At 36.9% G+C, this 21,149-nt stretch overlaps 1 long non-coding RNA gene across 1 annotated transcript in view; it reads left to right on the top strand.

Annotated features, from left to right (window-relative positions):
* The window catches only part of LOC124988758 (uncharacterized), a 198,701-nt gene that overhangs the window by 10,926 nt on the left and 166,626 nt on the right, over positions 1 to 21,149 (top strand). The gene's annotated exons all lie outside the window — the stretch shown is intronic.

Below are 21,149 nucleotides of genomic sequence, written 5' to 3'. Positions count from 1 at the left end.
TTAATTAATGAAGAAGATATAGCGACCCTAAATGCTTACAAATGCCTAATAACAGAACTTCAAAAGTGTATAATGTAAATCCCAATATAACTACATCAAGAATTAGATAAATCCACAATTATAGCCAGAGAGTCAATACCCTATCTTAGCAAATTGGATTCATCAATATATAGAAAAACATAATTCATTATGGCTTAGTGGATTTTATTTCCAGAATGAAAGAATAGTTTAACATAAGAAAATTAATGTTATTCATCACATTAACAGAATAAAAAAGCAGAATTATATTACAGTCTCATTAGACACAGTCAATATTGATAAGACAATATGTACTTCTGTCTTAAAAGCTCATAGAAAACTTAGAAGGAAACGTTCTCAATGTAGTGAAGTGCAACTTTGAGAAACTTATAGCCAAAATCATAATGCTAAAAAACTAAACATCTCCCCTCCAAGATGTGACATAAGGTAAGAATGTCTACTCTTATTCTTTGGGGGTTTCTAGTCTGCACAATAAAGCAAGAAAATGAAGTAATGTATATACAGATTTGAAAATGAGAAGTCAAAATATCTTTGTTCGTAGATGACATCATGACTCACATGAAAAATCCAAACAAATGTACAAAATAAATTACAAAGACTAAAAAGATCTAAAATAGTGCCATCACTTTGGAGACATTTGTAAAAGAGTTAAGAGTTCTTTCACAAAGTTGAACAAACATTTTCCATATTGCCTTGTCACTCTTCTAGATATTGATTTAAGAGCAAAAAAAGCATATGTTGGTTCAAAACTTGTACAGGAGTGTCCATGACAGCTTTATTTTCATGAACTCTAATCTGAAACAATAAAAAAAATTCAACATCAGGTGAATAGAGAAACAAAATCCATTAAAAAAAGGATATAATGGCATGGATCAAACAATTACATGGAGTAAAAGCAACTAGATAAAAATGTAAATTCTAAATGATTCCCTTGACATGAAATTCTATGAAATACAAACTAATACCTAGCAACAAAGAGTGGGTGGGGGAAGACTGGATTGGAAAAGAAAGAATGGATTACAAAGGGGTACTAGAAATCTTTTAATTAGAGAGATTAATTTTATTATTTTGATTTTGATTATAGTCTCATAGTTGTATATATATTTAAAAAATTGTCAAAATGTTCATCTTAAATATATGTAGTTTATTATTTCAGTTATATACCAATAAGGCTGTTAAATTTTTTACTAGCCTCATAAAAATAGAATATCTTGTTTTCCACTCTTGCTATGTGTGAAAACAGTTTTGCCTCTAGCACCCACTGAATTTTCTGCCTCTTCCTCATTGTATTTGTCTGGAATTATTATTTTGATTTGAAATATATGAACATAATTTGCACTTGAAATGGTCGGTACTGATTAATATTAATGTTGCTGGAACAGGAAAGAGATATACGCTCAAAGAGTCTCTATGTTAATTACACTAATTTTTTTGTTTGCTTCTTTCTGGATTTATCTTCTTTCCTTTCTCCATTCCTAATAGGGTCACTATTTTTTTTTTCCTGCTGATGTATATCCTTTATCAAAAAGGCTATAAAGATTCCTAAACATTTGTATTACTCAAAATATCTCTATTTTATGCTCTTAAACACTAGTTTAAATGGATATAAAATTTTGACTTTAATTTCTACTTTCTCCCAATATTCTCTACTGTCTTTAAAATACATTTTCCAATATCTTCTACCATATATCCTATCTATATACAATTTTTAGCCTGTTATTTCTGTGTAGGTAATTTGTCTTTTATCTCAGGTAGTATTTTAGATTTTCTCCTTACAGCTAATTTTATAAAACTTGCTACAATGTAAATTCAGTTGTGGATTTACTTTTTTATTTATTTGTTTTTTTAATTGATGCATTACAGTGGTATAAACAATTTGTGATATAGTCACACTTGCACATAGCATAATTTGTCAACTTCATTTCTTTTTTTCCCCTCCTTTCTTCCTTCCCTCTTTCTCCCTGCTTCTACTCTACTGATCTGACTTCTCTTTTTGCGAGATCCCCTTTTTAAGTTCATTTTTTATCTCTACCTTCCACATATGGGAGAAAACACTTAACCCTTGACTATCTGAGTCTGACTTATTTAGTTTAGCATTATGATCTCCAGTTTCATCCATTTACTAGCAAATACATTATTTCATTTTTCTTTATGGTTGAGTAGAACTCCATTGTGTATGTATATCACATTTTCTTTATTCATTTATTTATTGATGGGCACTTAGTTTGGTTCCATAACCTACGTATTATGGATTGTGATGCTATGAACATTAGTAGGCACATATCACTATAGTAGGCTGATTTTATGGTTAGGCTGATTTTAATGTTCTTTGGGATAAATACTGAGGAGTATAATAGCTGCATCATATGCTGGTTTCCCTCCTAGTCTTTTGAGGAATCTCTATACTGCTTTCCAAAGTGGTTGTACTAATTTGCAGTCCACTGAAAATGTGGAAGAGTATCCTTCCCCTACATCTGCACCAACAATTATCATTATTTGTATTCTTGATGATTGCCATTCTAACTGGGATGAGATGAAATATCAGTGTAGTTTTGATTTGTATCTCCCTGATTGCTAAGGATGTTGAACATTTTTTCATATATTGGTTATTTGTATTTCTTCTTTTGAGAAATGTCTCCTTAGATCTTTCACACATTTATTGAGTGGGTTCTTAGTTTTTTGGGTATATGTGTGTGTGTGTGTGTGTGTGTGTGTGTGTGTGTGTGTGTGTGTTTATGTGTTTGACTTCTTTACCCTGCCAGAAGAGTAGCTAGCAAATATTTTTCTCCTGTTTGATTGGCTCTCTGTTCATACTTTTGTTTCCTTTGTTGTGCAGGAGTTTTTTAATTTAACACTATCCCACTTATTGATTCTTGCTTTTATTTCTTGAACTTTAGGGGTCTTGTTAAGGAAGTCAATGCCTGTGCCAATGTGTTGAATTGTTGCTCAGATGTATTCTTCTAGCAGTTTCACTGTTTCTTTTCCAATTCCTAGATTTGCAATTCATTTAGAGTTGATTTTTGTGCAGGATAAGAGGTATGGATCTAGTTTTGTTCTTCTACATATGGATATCCAGTTTCCCAGCACTGTTTGTTTAAAAAGCTATCTTTTCTTGAACATATGCTTTTGGCACCTTTGTCAAGGATCAGGTGACTGTATTTATGTGAATTTGTTTCTGTGTCTTTTAGTCTATTCCATTGGTCTTTTGATGCCAATACCCTGCTGTTTTTGTTACTAAAGATCTGTAGTATAATTTGAGATCAAGTTATTATGATGCCTGTAGCATCATTCTTGTCACTCAGGATTGCTTTGGCTATTCATGGTCTTTTATTCTTCTATATAAATTTTAAAACTGTTTTTTCCTAGTTCCTAGTGAAGAATGTATTGGTATGTTGATGGGGATTACATTGAATCTGTAGATTGCTCTTGGTAATATTACCATTTTGATTTATATTATTTTTACATATCCATGGACATAGTAAATCTTTCTACCTTCTAAGGTCTTTTTTAATTTCTTTCTTCAGTGTTTTATGATTGCATTGCCGAGGTCTTTCACATCCTTATATTTATGACTACATATGTTTTTGAGGTTATTGTGAATGGAGTAGTTTTCTTGATTTCTTTCTTATCAGATTAGTAACTGGAGTATAAGAAGGTGATTGATTTTTAAAGTTGATTTTGTACCCTACTATTGTGCTGAATTTATTGATTAGATCTGGAAGTCTTTTGATGCAGTTTTATTTTTTGGGGGGTGGGTTCTCTCAGTATGGAATCATGTCATGAGCAAACAAATAGTTTGGCTACTTCTTTTCCTATATGTATCCCTTTAATTTACTTCTTTTCACTGGTTGTTTTGGCTAGAGTTTCAAAAACTATATTGATTAGGTGTGATGAGAGTGAACATACTAGTCTTCTTCCAGATTTCAGAGGAAATACTTTTATTTCTTTCTCCATTCCAAGTGATGTTGACTGTGGTTTTGCATATATATCCTAAAGGATGTTGATGTAAGTTCCTTCAGCCCTAAGTTCTCCAATGTTTTTAACATGAATTGGTGCTTAATTTTATCAAAGGCCTTTGCTGCATCTATTGAGATCATGTGGTTTTTGTCTTTGATTCTATTTATGTAATAAATAGAATTTATTTATTGATTTTATTTATTGATTGATTTATGTGTATTGAACCAAACTTACATCCATAGGATGAACGCAACTTGATCATGATGTGTAATCTTAATGTGTTTTGAATGAAGTTTGCTAATATTTTATTAAAGATTTTTGCATTGATGTTAATCAGAGATAATGGTTTGCGGTTTTCTTGATGTGTCTTTTTCTAGTTTTGATATCTGGGTGATACAACTTCATAGAATGAGTTTGGGAGTGTTCCCTCCCTTTCTATTTCATGGGATAATTTGAGGAAGATTGGTGTTAGCTCTCCTTTAAAGGTATGGTGGAACTCAGTTGTGAATTCATCTGGTCTTGGGCTTTTCTTTGCTAGAAGGCTTTTTGTTACTGCTTCAATCTCATTACTTGTTGTTGGTCTGTTAAGGTTGTCTGTATTCTCTTGGTTCAATGTCAGTAGGTCATATGTGTCTGGAAATTTGTCTTTTCTAGATTTTCCAATTTATTGGGATATATGTTTTCAAAATAATTTCTAGTGATCCTCTGGATTACAGAAATACCTGTGGTGGTTTCTCTTGTCATCTCTAGTTTTGTTGATTGGGTCTTCTCTCTCATTCTTTTGATTGTTTGGCTATTGGTTTATCAATCATATTTATCTTTTCAAAGAACCAACTCTTTCTTGCCCTGATTTTTTGAACTATTCAAAAAATTTTCTACTTCATTAATTTAAGCCCTGATCTTAATATTTCTTGTTTTCTACTGGTCTAGGAATTAGTTTGTTCTTGCTTTTCTAGGGTCTTGAGTTGTAGAATTAATTTTTTTATTTAGAATTTTTGTTTCTTAAATGTGGGCACTTAATGCTATAAACATTCATCTAGTATTGTCTTCATAGTGTCCAAGGGTTGATATGATTCTGTAAATATTTTATTTTTTCCTTTTATTTTGTGTATGATTCATTTCTCATTTAAAAAGAGCATTGTTCAATCTGTATGTGCTTATGTGGGTTTAAAAAGTTTTCTTGCTGTGGATTTCCAATTTTAATTCATTATGATCTGATAAGATCCTAAAATATAGTCAATTTTGATAAAGGTTACAGTAACTGCCAAGAAGAATGTGTATTCAGCTGTTGTTGGGTGAAATATTATATAAACGTGTTAGGTTCATTTGATTTTTAATATTTTGGTGAGAAATATCTCTATTGATATTATGTCTGGATGACTTGTCTCTTGGAGAGGGGTGTGTTGAAATCAGCAAGTATTGTTTTGGGGTTTACCAGGGACTTAAGTTCATGAAGTGTTTGCTTTATGTGATCAGGTACACTGAAATTTGGGATATAAACATATACTATTGTTATATCTTCTTGTTGAATTGTTGCCTTTAAAAGTATGTAGTAGCCTTCTTTGTCTACTCTGATTAATTTTTGCTTGTAATATGCTTTGTCAGATATAAGAATATCTATTCTTTCTTGTTTTCATACTTGGTTTACATGGAATATCTTTTTTCACCCTTTTGATTTCAGTCTGTTGATATCTTTCCCTATAAGATGAATCACTTTCAAACAGCTTGATTGGGTCACATGTCATAATTCATTCTACCAAGTGTGTGTCTTTTAATTGGAAAGTTGAGACCATTTATATTCAGAGTTGTCATGGAGAGTTGTTTATTATTTTCAGTCATTTTCATTGGTTTCATAGATTTAATTTGTTCTTTGTTTTCATTTGCTTAATTGCTGTTCTGGAGAAGAGTTTTATCCATTTGAGAACTCTGAGGTTTGTTTTTGAGCTCTTCTTTGTGTATTATTTCTTCAAGTATTTTCTATAGTGTAGGTCTAGTGTCATGATGTCTTTTGGTTTATTTTTATTGGGAGAGATTTTTATTTCTTCTTAGAGTCTGAATGATAGCTTTGCTGGATATAGCAACCTTGGCTAGCAATTGTTTTCTTTGAGAGCTTGGATTAGCTCATTTCAAACCCTCCTGGCTTTTAGAGTCTGAGTTAAGAGAGCTAAAGTGAGTCCAATTGGTCTTCCTTTAAATGTGATCCACAGTTTTTCTATTGTGGGTTTAACATTTTGTTTTTATTCTCTTTGTTAGATATTTTGATTATGATGAGTCTGGAGAGTTTCTTTTCTGATCTTTTCTATTTGGAGTTCTAGATGAATCCTGTATGTGGATATTCATTTCATTCCTAATGTTTGGAAACTTTTTGCTATTATTTCACTGAAAATGTTCTTGATATCTTGTATTTATATACCCTTTTCTATCCCAATGACTCTTAGGTTTGGTGTCAGTATTGTGCCAGAGTTCTTGTACATACTTTTTGGGGTCTATTATTTTTTCCCCCCTTTATGGTCTATTGAGTGTTTCAGCTCAAATACCATGTCTTTGAGACTGGAGGTTTTATTTTCTATATAATTCAGTCTGTTGGTGATGCATTCATTCAAGTGAATTTTTATTTTATTTATTTACTTATTTATTTTTCCATTTCAAGGAGGTCTGATTGATTTCTTTTTAAGATCTCTGTGATTGGTTTATTTTCAGGATCTCTATCTCTTTATTAAAATAATCTTTCACCTCCTGATTGCTATCTTAGTTCATTCCTTAAATAATTTCTTATATCTTCTTTGAAATCATTAATTATTTAAATCATTAAATTTTTAAAGTCTTTCTCTGAAATTCCATTCCCTTCCATATCTGAGTGTTCCTTTAGGATAGGGATTGTAGCTTTGAGGGGAATACTTATTTGCCTGTTTTCTCATGTTTTCAGAGGTCTTGGATTTGTGCATCTGTGGATTCCTTTTTCTTTTTTGTGAGGATGTCTTTTGGAATGTAACTATTTCTTTTGTAATAAGTCTTGTGTTATTGATATTTGTTAGCTTCAACACAGCGGCTCAGTGTAATCCAAGTGTTGGTTTCTACTGCCAATCTCTCAGTTTTCCATTATAGAATTATCAAATTAACTTGTAGAGTTGCTTTAACATTGTGGGTTTTTTTCTGAGCCTTATTTTTGAAAGTTTTCTGTGATTTTGTTGTAGAAGTCGATGTCCAAGAGTGGGATATAATGTCCCTCTTTAGTCATTTCTACTTGGGGCCTAGTCATTGGTTTGAAGTTTTAGTCTCTCCTATTCTCTGTATTAATGTATTATTAAAGCTTGAGAGGAGTTAGTTTGTGTGTAGAGGAAGGTGTGCTGTTACTCTGAGTTGTGAGCACAGTTCATCATAGAGTTTCCACCCTGTGAATTTTTAATATACCAGTTGCTTCCCAGTCCCTCTCAGAAAAAGGGGAAACAAGAAGTAGCAACAACATTACTGGACAATATACAGTATTAGAATAAATGTCCAGTGCATACTATGGCATGTATATCCTTAATTACCACAAAAAGAAGAATGGCAGGATTGAAGAGAGAATATCTCTGTTTGAGAGGCCTTTGACTTAATCCTGACTCTAGGAACATTGGATGAAGAGGATAAGGAAGCTGACAGTAATACTAATGACACTGACCACAGAGTTATAGAAGGAAATCATGAAGAGTCAGCATTTCAGAATATTGCAAGAATCACAATTTTCTCATACTAGACAAAGGGGACAAAAATATGCAATGGAGAAAGATAGCCTCTTCAACAAATGGTGCTGGGAAAACTAGAAAACCATATGCAATAGAATGAAATTAAACCCCTATCTCTCACCCTACACAAAACTCAACTCAAAATGGATCAAGGACCTCGGAATCAGACCAGAGACTCTGCATCTTATAGAAGAAAAAGTAGGTCCAAATCTTCAACTTGTTGGCTTAGGATCAGACTTCCTTAACAGGACTCCCATAGCACAAGAAATAAAAGCAAGAATCAACAACTGGGATAGATTCAAACTAAAAAGCTTTCTCTCAGCAAAGGAAACTATAGCAATGTGAAGAGAGAGCCTACAGAGTGGGAGAATATCTTTGCCAACCATACTTCAGATAGAGCGCTAATTTCCAGAATCTATAAAGAACTCAAAAAACTCTACACCAAGAATACAAATAATCCAATTGACAAATGGGCTAAGGAAATGAACAGACACTTCACAGAAGAAGATGTACAAGCAATCAACAGATATATGAAAAAATGTTCAACATCCCTAGTAATAAGGGAAATGCAAATCAAAACTACCCTAAGATTTCATCTCACCCCAATTAGAATGGCAATTATCAAGAACACAAGCAACAATAGGTGTTGGCGAGGATGTGGTGAAAAAGGAACACTCATACATTGCTGGTGGGGTTGCAAATTAGTGCAGCCACTCTGGAAAGCAGTGTGGAGATTCCTCAGAAAGCTTGGAATGGAACCACCATTTGACCCAGCTATCCCACTCCTTGGCCTATACCCAAAGGACTTAAAATCAGCATACTACAGAGATACAGCCACATCAACGTTCATTGCTGCTCAATTCACCATAGCCAGATTGTGGAACCAACCTAGATGCCCTTCAGTTGATGAATGGATAAAGAAACTGTGGCATATATATACAATGGAATATTACTCCGCAATGAAGAATGATAAAATTATGGCATTTACAGGCAAATGGATGAAATTGGAGAATATCATGCTAAGTGAGATAAGCCAATCTCAAAAAACTAAAGGACGAATGATCTCGCTGATAAGCGGATGAGGACATATAATGGGGGGTGGGAGGGGTTAGCATTAGGTTTAGGGTTAGGTTTAGGGTTAGGGATAAGGAAAGCGGTAAGAATGAAGGAAAGAAGGACTGTATAGAGGGGAAAAAGGGGTGGGAGGAGTGGGAGGGAAGGAAAAAAAATAATCAAACATCATTGCCCTATGTAAACGTATCATTACACAAATGGTATGCCTTGACTCTATGTACAAATAGAGAAACAACATGTATCCCATTTGTATACAATAATAAAAAAAAAAGAATCAATGGTACAGTACTGGAAGAGAAAAACAAATAGAAGTTTTTAGGATATTTTAGTTGATTCTAGAAGTCCCAAATTCTGGGACTCCATGTGAAGAAACTATTCTTATCTGATTCAGGACTAGGATGAAGATCAATTTTTCCTCAGAATAGCAGAAATTTCTCTTTTTAAGGAATCTTGTGACTCAGATGAAGTCAGGGATAGATGATTCTTGCAGAGGTAGATGCCAAATCTCCATTGGTCTGTCCTTTATATTTATGCAAGGAAGGATATACCAAGTACTCTTGGAAACTGATATCACTTCAAGTCTATGTTTTATAATTTGAACTCAAGTACTTCTGCTGGTGATAGGATATAGAGAGAACTTACCATCCTGGTAATGATCACTTCAGATCGTAACCTCTACTTACCCAGCATCATGCTCTCAACTGTATAACCTGAGTTCTCCTTCTCTTAGTAGAAAGAGAGAGGGGACACCTGCATTTGTTCAGTGTAGTGGTGGAGTCTCCTTGGAAACCAGTCAGTGTTGGTATGAAATGTGTCTCACATTAGGTAAATCATTAGAGGACACCAGGTTTATTGAAAGAAGTGGGCAGAACATAAGATTTCTGAATAAGAATTCTGTTTAAATGGTAACTTGGATAAAGAGTTTTTAATAATAACTTTAATTCTAAAAAAAAAAAAAAAACAAGAATAGCAGAGTCAGCATTTAAGCACAATATGAACTAGATCTAGTATTAAAGTAAACCACCTATTTTAACTATGCCCTTCACGGTAATGATAACTACAACAACATAAATGGTAGGGGGAACATTTGTATGAACTAAATTGTTCTTAAAGATAGTAAAATTACAGTTCACCAAGAGGAAAGAAGATGGGGTAGGAAGGTAAAAGAAAGTTTAAAATATTCAAAAGACAAGCATAGGCACAGCAGGAGAGTGGTAGCAAGGGATGGATATAAAAAAGGAGGAGTAAAAAAACAAAAAAAATAATAAATAAAATCAACAACAAATGGTTTCTTTATTCAATTTTTGTTTGGAAAATCTATCCAGTGGTGAGAGAGGTGTGTTAAAATCGCCTAGTGTTATTGTGTTGTGGTCTATTTGATTTCAGGAATTGAGAAGGATTTGTTTGACGTACATGGATGAGTCAATATTCGGGGCATAGATATTTATGATTGTTATGTCTTGCTGATTTATGCTTCCCTTAAGCAGCATGTAATGTCCTTCTTTATCCCTTCTGACTAGTTTTGACTTGAAGTCCACATTATCTGAAATGAGGATGGATACTCCAGCTTTTTTGCTGTGTCCGTGTGCATGGTATGTTTTTTCCCATCCTTTCACCTTTAGTCTATTGGTATCTCTTTCTATGAGATGAGTCTCTTGCAGGCAGCATATTGTTGGATTTTTCTCCTTAATCCAATCTGCCAGTCTATGTCTTTTGATTGATGAGTTCAGGCCATTAACATTCAGGGTTATTATTGTGATATGATTTGTATTCCCAGTCATTTGACTCATTTTTGTTTTTTGACATGATTTGGTTTCTCCTTTATTTGGCTATTCCTTTAGGCTAGTTCATCCCTTTGCTGATTTGCATCATTGTTTTTCATCTCTTCCTCATGGAATATTTGCTGAGAATGTTCTGTAATGCCGGCTTTCTTTTTGTAAATTCCTTTAACTTTTGTTTATCATGGAAGGATCTTATTTCGTCATCAAATCTGAAAGTAAGTTTTGCTGGGTATAAGATTCTTGGTTGGCATCCGTTTTCTTTCAGGGCTTGGTAAATGTTGTTACAGGCCCTTCTAGCTTTTAGGGTCTGAATTGAAAAATCTGCTGATATTCTTATTGGTTTCCCCCTGAATGTAATTTGATTCTTTTCTCTCGTGCCCTTTAAAATTCTGTCTTTATTTTGTGTGTTAGGTATTTTCATAATAATGTGCCTTGGTGTGGGTCTGTTGTAATTTTGTATATTTGGAGTCCTATGAGCCTCTTGTACTTGGTTTTCCATTTCGTTCTTCAGATTTGGGAAATTTTCTGATATTATTTCATTGAATAGGTTGTTCATTCCTTTGGTTTGTTTCTCTAAGCCTTCCTCAATCCCAATAATTCTTATGTTTGGCCTTTTCATGATATCCCATAGTTCTTGGAGATTCTGTTCATGATTTCTTACCATCTTCTCTGTTTGTTCAACTTTGTTTTCAAGATTAAATAATTTTTCTTCAATGTCTGAGGTTCTGTCTTCTGGGTGTTCTATCCTATTGGTTATGCTTTCTATGGAGTTTTTAACTTGGTTTATTGTTTCCTTCATTTCAAGGATTTCTGTTTGTTTTTTTTTTCAGTATCTCTAACTCTTTATTGAAATGATCTCTTGCTTCCTGTATTTGCTCTTTTAACTGTTGATTGGTGTGATCATTTAATGCCTGCATTTGCTCTTTCATCTCCTCCTTCAATGCCTGCATTTGCTCTTTCATCTCCTCGTTTGCTTCCCTAATTGTTTTAATTATGTACATTCTGAACTCCCTTTCTGACATTTCTTCTGCTGTGCTGTCATTGGGTTTTATTGATATAGTATCTAGGTTTGTTTGGGACATTTTCTTCCCTTGTTTTCTCATATTGATCAGATGTCAGTGGGACTCTGAGATATTGCAGATTTCCTCTATTGGCTTATAGTGTCCCGGTAGATTTCCAGTGTATCACCTCCCAGCCTTCAGTAGCCTGGTGTCTTGGAGGAACTTGATAATGCTGTGCTTCCAAAGAAAGCTGCCCCTAGACTGCTACTGGTTACAGGGTTTGGAGCTGGCTCTGTGCAGAAAGGCTCTCACTGGGGGGCCTGCTCTGAGAAGCTGGCCGGTGGGAGGAGCCCACCACCTGAGTGCCAGGGCTACCTGGGGAAGACTCTAGCTGCCCTGCCCTGCTCTGATAAGCCACCCCTATCCGTGCCTGCCACCCAGGCTGAGCTTCACCTGGTGGGGGAGACTCACCCCGTGGCTCTATTTTAGTCCAAGTCTCTCAATGCCTCTCCTTCTTGAATCCTCAGTTCTGGAGCGACTGGAGATGCAGTCACCCTCTAGTTCGCCATCTTGGATCACCCCATGGAAAGAGCCTGCGGCTGGAGTGGTAAGGGCCACCTGGAGAAGTCTCTGGCTGCCCTGCCCTGATCCCAGAGGCTGCTGGAGGGTCGGAGCTCTCTGTTGGCTGGGGGACTTGTGGCTGGCTCTATGTAGAAAGCCTCTCACTGGGTGGTCTGCTCCGAGAAGCTAGTCTTGAAAGGCGCCTCCCGCCGCAGGGGGCCGGGCTACTTGGGGAAGTCCCTGGCTGCCCTGTCCTGGTCCCTGAAGCCGCTTGTGGGCTGGAGCTCGCTGTGCTGGCTCCGGGACTTGGAGCTGGTTCTGTTCAGAAAGACTCTCACTGGGGGGCCTGCTCTGAGAAGCTGGAGAAGCTGGCTTTGTGGGAGGAGCCCACTGCCAGAGTGCGCAGGGCTGCCTGGGGAAGACTCTAGCTGCCCTGCCCTACTCTGATTAGCCACCTCTATCTGGACCTGCTGGCCAGACAGAGCTTCACCCACTGGGGGAGACTCACCCGTGGCTCTATTTTTGTCCGAGTTTCTCAATGCCTCTCCTTCTTGAATCCTGGGTTCTGGAGTGACTGGAGATGCAGTCACCCTCTAGTCTGCCATCTTGGATCGCCCCGAATCCTGAGTCTTGAGGCAACTGGAAATATTGCCCCTTCTCTATTCCACCTTCTTTTGTCTCCTGGACTTTTATGTGTCCTGGTTGGTATCCTCTTTATGCCTTTCATCTCTAGATAGTCTGTCTTCAGTCCCAATAAAATTAATTCTTTTTAAACGTGTGCGTGTTTTTTTTTTTTTAGTATATTCATCAGGTTGTGCAATTATTGAAAGGCCCCAGCTCCATGCCTTGAACCCTGAGTCGGGGCTAAGCCCCACTCCCGTCCTTGACGGATAAGGTCTCCAGGCAACCGCACATTCCTCGGACAAATATCTCTTGGCAACCTTGGTGGGCACGGGGGCCCAGCAGTCCTGTTTGTTCTTGAGACAGTTAGCAGCACAGATACCACCCTGCTCTCAACAGCACGCCCTGCCCGGAGGCCGTTACACTGATAAACGGGAACTGAGAAAGAACAGGGCGATTGGGAAAGTACAGAATATCGAGTCGAAACAGGAACTGATAAGCAGGAAACAACCTAGGTGACCTATGTGCTGGATTCAGAATAGCCAATAAGAAACCTGTTGCTTACCGCGTGAGAAACCTGCCCCCTCACCCTATAAAAACCCTGTGCCCCAAAGCCCGGTGTGCCAGTTTACCAAAACTCCGGCTGAGGTTTTGCTGAGCACCTGCAGGCGCCTGTGTATCCATAAACAGCCTCTTGCTATTGCAGCCAGTGTCTTTGCGTGATCTTCCTTGGACAGGGGGACGGAGGGTCTTTCATTATCACTAACTAATTCTAGAATCTTCTGATGACCTCAAAAAGATACGTTATAACCATTAATTGTCCTCCTCAATTCCTCTGTCCCTGAACTGGCAATCACTAATCTGCTTTCTGCCTCTATGGATTTATCTATTCCCATAAAATAGTTATGGGATTTATAAAAAATATGGAATAAAATGAATATTGGATATAAATGGAATCATACAATATATGACTTTTGTGACTCACTTCTTCCACTTAGCATAATGTTTTCAAGGTTCTTTCATATTGCAGCATATATCAACATTTCATTCCCTTTCACTGTCAAATTAATAAAATCATTTTATGGATACTCTACATTTTATTTACTGTTTTGTCCGTTAATAGAAAATTGGGTTGTTTCTGTCTTGTGACTATTATAGTGTTATTATGAACATGAATTTAAAGCTTTTGCTCAGTTCTCTTAGGCATATATACCTAAGGGTAGAACATCTGGGTTATATGGTAACTATGCTTAACTTTTCAAGGAATTGTCAAACTGTATATATGAGGGTTTCAACTCCTCCACATCCATGTGAATGATTGTCCTTATTCATCTTTTTTTATTATGGCTGTTAATCAACTTTGTCACAGTGATGAAATACCTGACTTAGACAACTTTAAAGGAGGAAAGATTTATGTGGCTCACAGTTTCCAGTACATGGTCAAACTCCAAAGCAACTCCACTGCTTTGGGCCTGAGGTGAGGCAGAACATCATGGCAGAAGAACGTGGAGGGAATCTTCTCAGTTGATGCAACCAGGAGGCAGAGAAGGGGAATGGGTTGGGACAAGAAATAACATCCTATGGAAGTCCCCAGTTACCTACTTTCTCCAATTATGTCCCACCTCACACAGCCTACACCACCTCCTAGCAGACCATTCAGATTATGAACCCATCAATGGATTAATACACTAGTGGGATTAAAGCCCTGTTTTCCAATCACTTCCCCAAAACCCCACCTCTGAACATTGCTCCATTGGGGAGCAATGAGTCTTTGGGGTACGCTTCATATTCAAACCACAATAGCCATACTTGTCAACTCAATAGACCAGTATTTTTGGACTATTTCTTCTCCATCATGCTTTGTAAACTCATCTTCAGAGACTTCAAAAATTATTTATTGAAGCCATTCAATCCCTTCTTGCCACTTCTTTCTACACTTATAAAAAAGAAATCTTCATTTTATTGTGGGTCGATGCCTCATCATTAACTATTTATTAATGAACACAGACTTTAACTGTGTCTAGTTTTAAATGTATCCTGGTAAGATTTTTTCCCAGTGACTACTTGTTTCAGCTTTGTTTTAAGATTGTTTTAATATTTGCATTTCATCAAGAACAAAATTGTTTTTGCATGTTTTCTTTCTCTAATATTTATTAATAAATATAATTTCCCTTCTGTCCTTTATAATTTCATAGTGCTATTCATATCAAACAGGAAGTATTTGTGTCTATCTTTTTCCTCATTCTTATGTGTTCAGTAATTTTGCTATTTGAGCTCAGAGAAAGAATTTAAATTGGAGATTTTGGTCCATTTCCCCTAATTTCAGTGATATTGCACATCTAATGACTAAGTTGGCAAGTGGCTTTGCCTACATCCTGGTTCTTTAACTGTGTTTGTTGTCTTCTGCCACCCCGGGTTACCAGTAGCCCTGGTAAGCAGTCTTGACTTTTTTTCAGCCTACTTCAGAAGATGGGGAGGCCTGTTCCCATTGAGGGGACAGTGGACCTGGCTCTTGTGCCTTGTTACCTGTCTCAGTTATCATGAAGGAGTGAAGGAGGTCACCTCCCTGGGTCTTAGACCCAGATCTCAGGAGTGTATCATTTCAGTTCCTGTTTAACGTGTTGTTTTTCTCTTCTATTTCTTGGATGTGCATAGGTTCATTAGTTCTGATTACATGATTACATTTTTAACTTAAAGCAATTTGCATGTCTTTCCTGTGTGTTTGGATGGCAACATGGGCTTATGATGATATTTATTGACTCCTTATGGCAAACAAAAGAGACACAGTTCTCACTTTCCTTAGGCTGTCTACCAGCACAAATTAACAAATTAATTAATCATACAAATTGGCAAGTAGCCATAAAAGAAACAAATTCTGTGATGGCAAAACAATAAGAAACCACCAAACAACAACAACAAAAAAAGTGTTCTCATATAGCTGCTATACAGCCATAATGAAAGATCCTAACTAGACTGGTGAGTCCAAGACGGGAGGAGTGTGGATGAGGAACTTTGCAGGACATTAATACTACAGCAAATCAGAAACTGACTTTCTAGTGCAATTAATTGGTAGTGTTTGAAATGATATGAATTGACATATTTTATTTTTAGTGGCTTTTAAGTTTGGATCAAATTCTAGACATTTTTCCCCCTTATTAGGACCTAGAACAGCAAGGAGTTAGTCATATATATAAAATTCATTTTTTTTTCATTCGAAAACTTTCATGTACAGTAGATGCTTAGGGGAAAAATATTGCACTGCTTCAAAGAGGAAGATCCCTAATAATATCAAACCATTTCTGCCTGGTTCTCCTTTTGTAGCTCAATATTCTTCTGTCCAAAGTTTCTTTGAATTCCATTAGCTAAGGCAGCCATTATCAGACTATGCTATAATTTTGAAAAGCTGATTAGGTCAATAATTTAATGCATGAATTAGTGATTACCAGCATGTTTTATGAGATTATTTATGCACATAGGAATTTTTATGTGATGTGTTTTAACTCTTTAATGCTTCCTCTTTTTGTGCTTTATTGTACAATGGATGATTAACATTAAAGCTGTTTGCCACCAGGAACATTGAGACTTGTTTCCTATTAGGATTAAATTCCCATGGAAAACACTATGTTAGTCTGTTGCTGTGACAATACCTGAGAATAACAACTTAAAGGAGGGAAGATTTATTTTGGCTTATAGTTTCAAGTTTCAGACCAAGTTCAGCCAGATCCACTGCTTTGGGTCAGAGGTGGAACATCGTGGCAGAAGGTCATGGTGGAGTAAAGCTGTCAGCTCAAGGCAACCAGAAAGCAGAGAGGGGAAGGGGCCTGGGACAAGAAATACCTTTCCAGGGACTGTCCCCCATTGACCTATTTCTTCCAATAAGGTTTCATCTCCTACTATTTTCACCACCTCCCAATAGTCCATTCAACTGTGAACTTATCAATAGATTAGCCTATTGATGAGATCAGTAACTTCCCAAATAACTTCCCAAAAGCCCCACCTCTGAACATTGATCCACTGGGGACCAAGCCTTCAACATAGGAGCCTCTGAGGGACATAGGAGACCATCCATTGGGAGATTGATTCTTGGAGTGCTTGTTGGTATTCTATTTCTAAACCTGGATGGTGGCTCATGGCTGTGTACTATAGTTTGGATGTTGAACGTCCTCCAGAGGCTCATGTGTTAAAGACTTGATCCTAGAGGAGATGGTGGGCGCTTTTAGAAGGTGAGATCCAGTGGAAGGTTCCTGTGTGAGCCCTCAAAGGGGATTATGGAACCCTGGTCTCTTCCTTGTCCTCTTTGCTTCTTGGCTGGTAAGGTGAGTTATTTTCTCTGCCAGTCCTCTCACATGATGTGCTGCCTAAGCATAGGCCTAGAGCAATGGAGTCACTCAATCATGAACTAGAACCTACCTCCCAAACTGAGCCAAAACAACCTTTTTCTCTTTATAAGTTAATTGCTTCTAATATTTGGTAATAGTGATAGAAAACTAACATAGTATGTTTGTTTTGTAGCAATTCAGTGAGTCGTACACTTAGCAAAGTATGGAATTTTCTGTGACTGTTAGACTTGATAAAAAAAAAAAGTTAAGAGAAAAAGCATGTAACAAATGGTTCTGTTTACACTATTGCCAAACTCCCTCTACAGGTGTGAGTTTTGTATTATCTTCCTATGGAGACATGTATTCCTGCCCGATAACATAATCATATGTTTCATTTTTGTTTGCTTTTTCTTCTCAAGGCAGTGGGTGACCACTGTAAGTTCCAATTTTTGGAGTAAGAATTGATTTTAAAAAACTTATTCATTGTAAAACACTGAAAAATTTATATAACTCTTTTTCAGATAAACCCAGATTTTTTGATGGATGTCAAATGGTGACAGATATGGAATGTTATTCCCTAAAAAGAATGAGGAGAGAGGAAACTTATTTTCTGCCTAGACAGTGAAGCTTAAACATGTCAGCATATTGTTTTATTCACCTGCTCTCAGCTTCAAATTGTTTTCTACACATTCAGAATAAAAACCAAATCTCTTTCCACTTCCATGAGACCTTGTAAGTTCTGCAGCCCCCTCCCAACCCCCCCAGAGATCTACCATGCTCCCATTTCAGGGCATTCCACCCCCTGTTCTCTTTGTCTGGAGTGCAGCTCTCCAACCAGGTGTTCACACAGCTTGCTTCCTTCATTTGTTTGATGAATAAATTGATTAATGTGGATTTGCTATATACATTTCAGGAAAAAAGAGGAAAAATGACAAGTATTCAAAGTTTTATATCTCTCCCCAACTTCTCCCAGGAAGAAACTTGTTGCTCAGAGCTCAGACTCTTCATGCCTTTTGTTGTTAGATTAACTTTTAAAAAAGTCTTACTTAGTTCTTTTTTAGAGCAGCTTTAGGTTCATAGCAATGTGATCTAATGTGGAAAAGTCAGAGCAATTCAGGGCACTCTCAGAAAATTCTCTAAACTGAGTTGAAATCTAGAACTTCTTAAATTCTACATACTGTTTTTTTGCTTTCAAGTTCCACAGAGCTTTAGTGTCTCTTCATTAGAATAGCCTCTTAAATATACAATAAATACATTTTTAACCTAAAAAAAAAAAAAGAAAGAAAAGAAAAGTGAGCAGAAGGTACAGAGGTTTCCCTTATACTCCTTCCTTGCCTCACACTAGCCCCAGGCACAGACTGTCTTAATGTCAACATTCCTGACCAAAGTGGTCTGTTTTAGTTTATTATTATTTTTTTTAATATTAAAACTGATATAACTACATTGGCAAATCATAATTATCCAGGGTCCTTAGTTTGCATTAAGGTTAACCATTGATGTAACTTCTAATGGCTCAGACAAACGTATAATAACATTTGATAACACAGATTTTACAGGTTTGTAGTAGAAAATTGAGGAAATGAAGATAATGAGTAGTAAGGGGCTGTCAGTTTCTGTTACATAGGACAACCATCAAGAAAGCACCTTCCACCTAGTGACCAGACTAGAACTCATAGATGGTATCTGATCTCTGAAAAACCCAGGGTGAAGTGGGTGGGTTATGGGAGAGTCCAAGATTCAACTGGAAGAACAGCAAGACTAAGCAATAGCAGCCTAACACTGATTCTGACTGCATGCTGGCCCTGGCTTATATATTTTGTACACATTGACGCACGTACTTATTGCAGCAACCTAGGGAGGCAGAGGGCAAAGTGGAGCAGAAGAGCCCCCTCAGTTCACACAGATAGTTGGCATTTCCACCCAGACAGGCTAACCCTAAAGCTCATACATTATTAACTCCCAGAAGAACTCAGATAGACATGGGATTGGGAGGTTCAAGAAAGTGGAAATGAGGGTAAGAGGGAGCCCCAGCAGTAGGGAAGGTCAGAATGGAGCAGCAGCGCCCTCTGCAGGTAGTGAGGATCCCTGTTCCTCTTGGTCCACATAATTTTCTCAGGGACCCAAAGTCAGCAACAGTAAAATGGGGTTCATTTTACTTTAAAATCCTAATCCTAGGGGAATCACAATCCTATCCTCGTGTTTTTGCTGAGCACACACTAAGTACTACAGTCAGAGCCCTGTTATCTGCATTGAAAGTAGCATCCCAGGGGACCTTAGGCAAATGTTTACTGGAATTTAAATAGGAAATTCTTGAAAATATCAAAGCCTTGAAAACTGAAGCAAAATTCTAAGGATGAAATTTCAGATTGAAAGCTGGACAGCACAGGAGATATCTGGAAAAGAAAGGAGGCCTACAGAATACCCTCAAGTCCCCTTTTGTGGAAAAACTACCCATACTTTAAGGACTGTCCCGGACCAGACATCCTGGGCAGCAGGATGACCCACCCAGACTCACAGTCTTGTAATCTAGGTGTGAAAAAAAGGAGCTTTCTCTCTCAATTGTCCTTTTCTGTTTTTCTCATTTCCTGGTCCCTATCTTCAATTCCTTCCTTCCATGAACAATTTTGGAACATTCTCTAGGTTCCTGGTTCTGAACCAGGTGTGAAGAGAATGGAGAGTCACAACAGTGTGTGACACATTCATGCTCCTGCATTGTGCTGGCAGAGGCCACAGGTGGTGAAGTGGGCTGCAGCCAGCTGTCTGTTTACTGCTCGAGTGTTTTAACCTGGTAAACCCAAAATAGAAAAGAAGAACTTAAACAACTGTGCTTGCTTTGAAAAATAAAAGTATTTCTGTAATTTTGAACTTATATTATTTTCTCAAATGTATAAGATATTTATGTATACATATTGTATTATTGTGACATAATTGTTTTATCTTCTCAGGAAGTTACAGGGCATCTCCCCTTTACTGTTTGGATAGTGTAGATTGGATTCCTGCATCCAAAGTTTGGGAATCATTTGTTCCATGGGAGAGAATTTAGTAACTTTTAAAAAAATTATCAAAATGATAACCCCACACTTCTCAAATCTGATCCGAAGATGTGTTTGACTCTCACTGTTTTAAAATAATTAATTGCCAACATTAAAAGAAAATGGGATATTATCTTCAAAAAGTGTGACAATAGTGAGCTAGCATTTCCAAGGGAAACAATTGGCTAAGACTGAATAGAGACTCAATATCTGCAATGTGACATGTTTCTATCACTCTTTCCCCTGATATGGATTTTTAGAATCAGTCACACTTGTTTCCTGACCTGCTTTACTTCCATTAGGTGCATCTCTAGTTCTAAAGAAAGTGAGTTTTCAAAACTCCTGGAAGTTAAGAGTACCAAGGATCAGGAAGGTAGATGAAGTAGTAGTTCATGAAGGTAGGGACCTGTGATCTTGTGCACTGGTCAAGAGGAAATGGGTCTTCTAATGTGGATGTCTCAGAAGCCCTGGCAGGGGTGAACTTAAGAGGGATGAATTGCCCAAGACAGTGGAGCTATCTCTCCAGAATAGACCCAGGTTTGGACGATTGGTATCTTATGGTCAATACTGTTGGACTGCAGATGATAAACTCATTCTCAACTTTCCTAAATTGCTGAACTATAATTTTTTGAAGAACACAAGGAAAAGGGTAGGTCGGAGTCCTGGAAAAATGACCCGGTGGCTAGGGACTGAGCTGCATGTAGGTTCTACTAGAAAATAAAGAAATGTTACCTATCTTATATCTGAATGTTATCCTAAATGGTTTTATTCACATGAAGTAATCACAAGTTCCTCGTGTTTTGTGAGTTTGCATTACATGTCACAATACCTTCCCTGATTATCTGGTTGCCAAACTCATTCTTTCATCCAATTCATTCATTCATGTATCTATTCATCAGGTATTAGAGAATCTAATTCATTCACAGTGTAAGGGTGTACCATGATAAACAAGACAGTTCCAAGTTCTTCTAGTTCTTTCTAGTGACATGGGTAGGGGATAAGGAAATGGAGTGGGAAGAATACTCACTAGCAAAAGAAG

Source organism: Sciurus carolinensis, chromosome 1 (assembly GCF_902686445.1).
Source record: "Sciurus carolinensis chromosome 1, mSciCar1.2, whole genome shotgun sequence".
NCBI lineage: Eukaryota > Metazoa > Chordata > Mammalia > Rodentia > Sciuridae > Sciurus > Sciurus carolinensis.
This window is presented reverse-complemented; position numbering and strand designations above follow the sequence as displayed.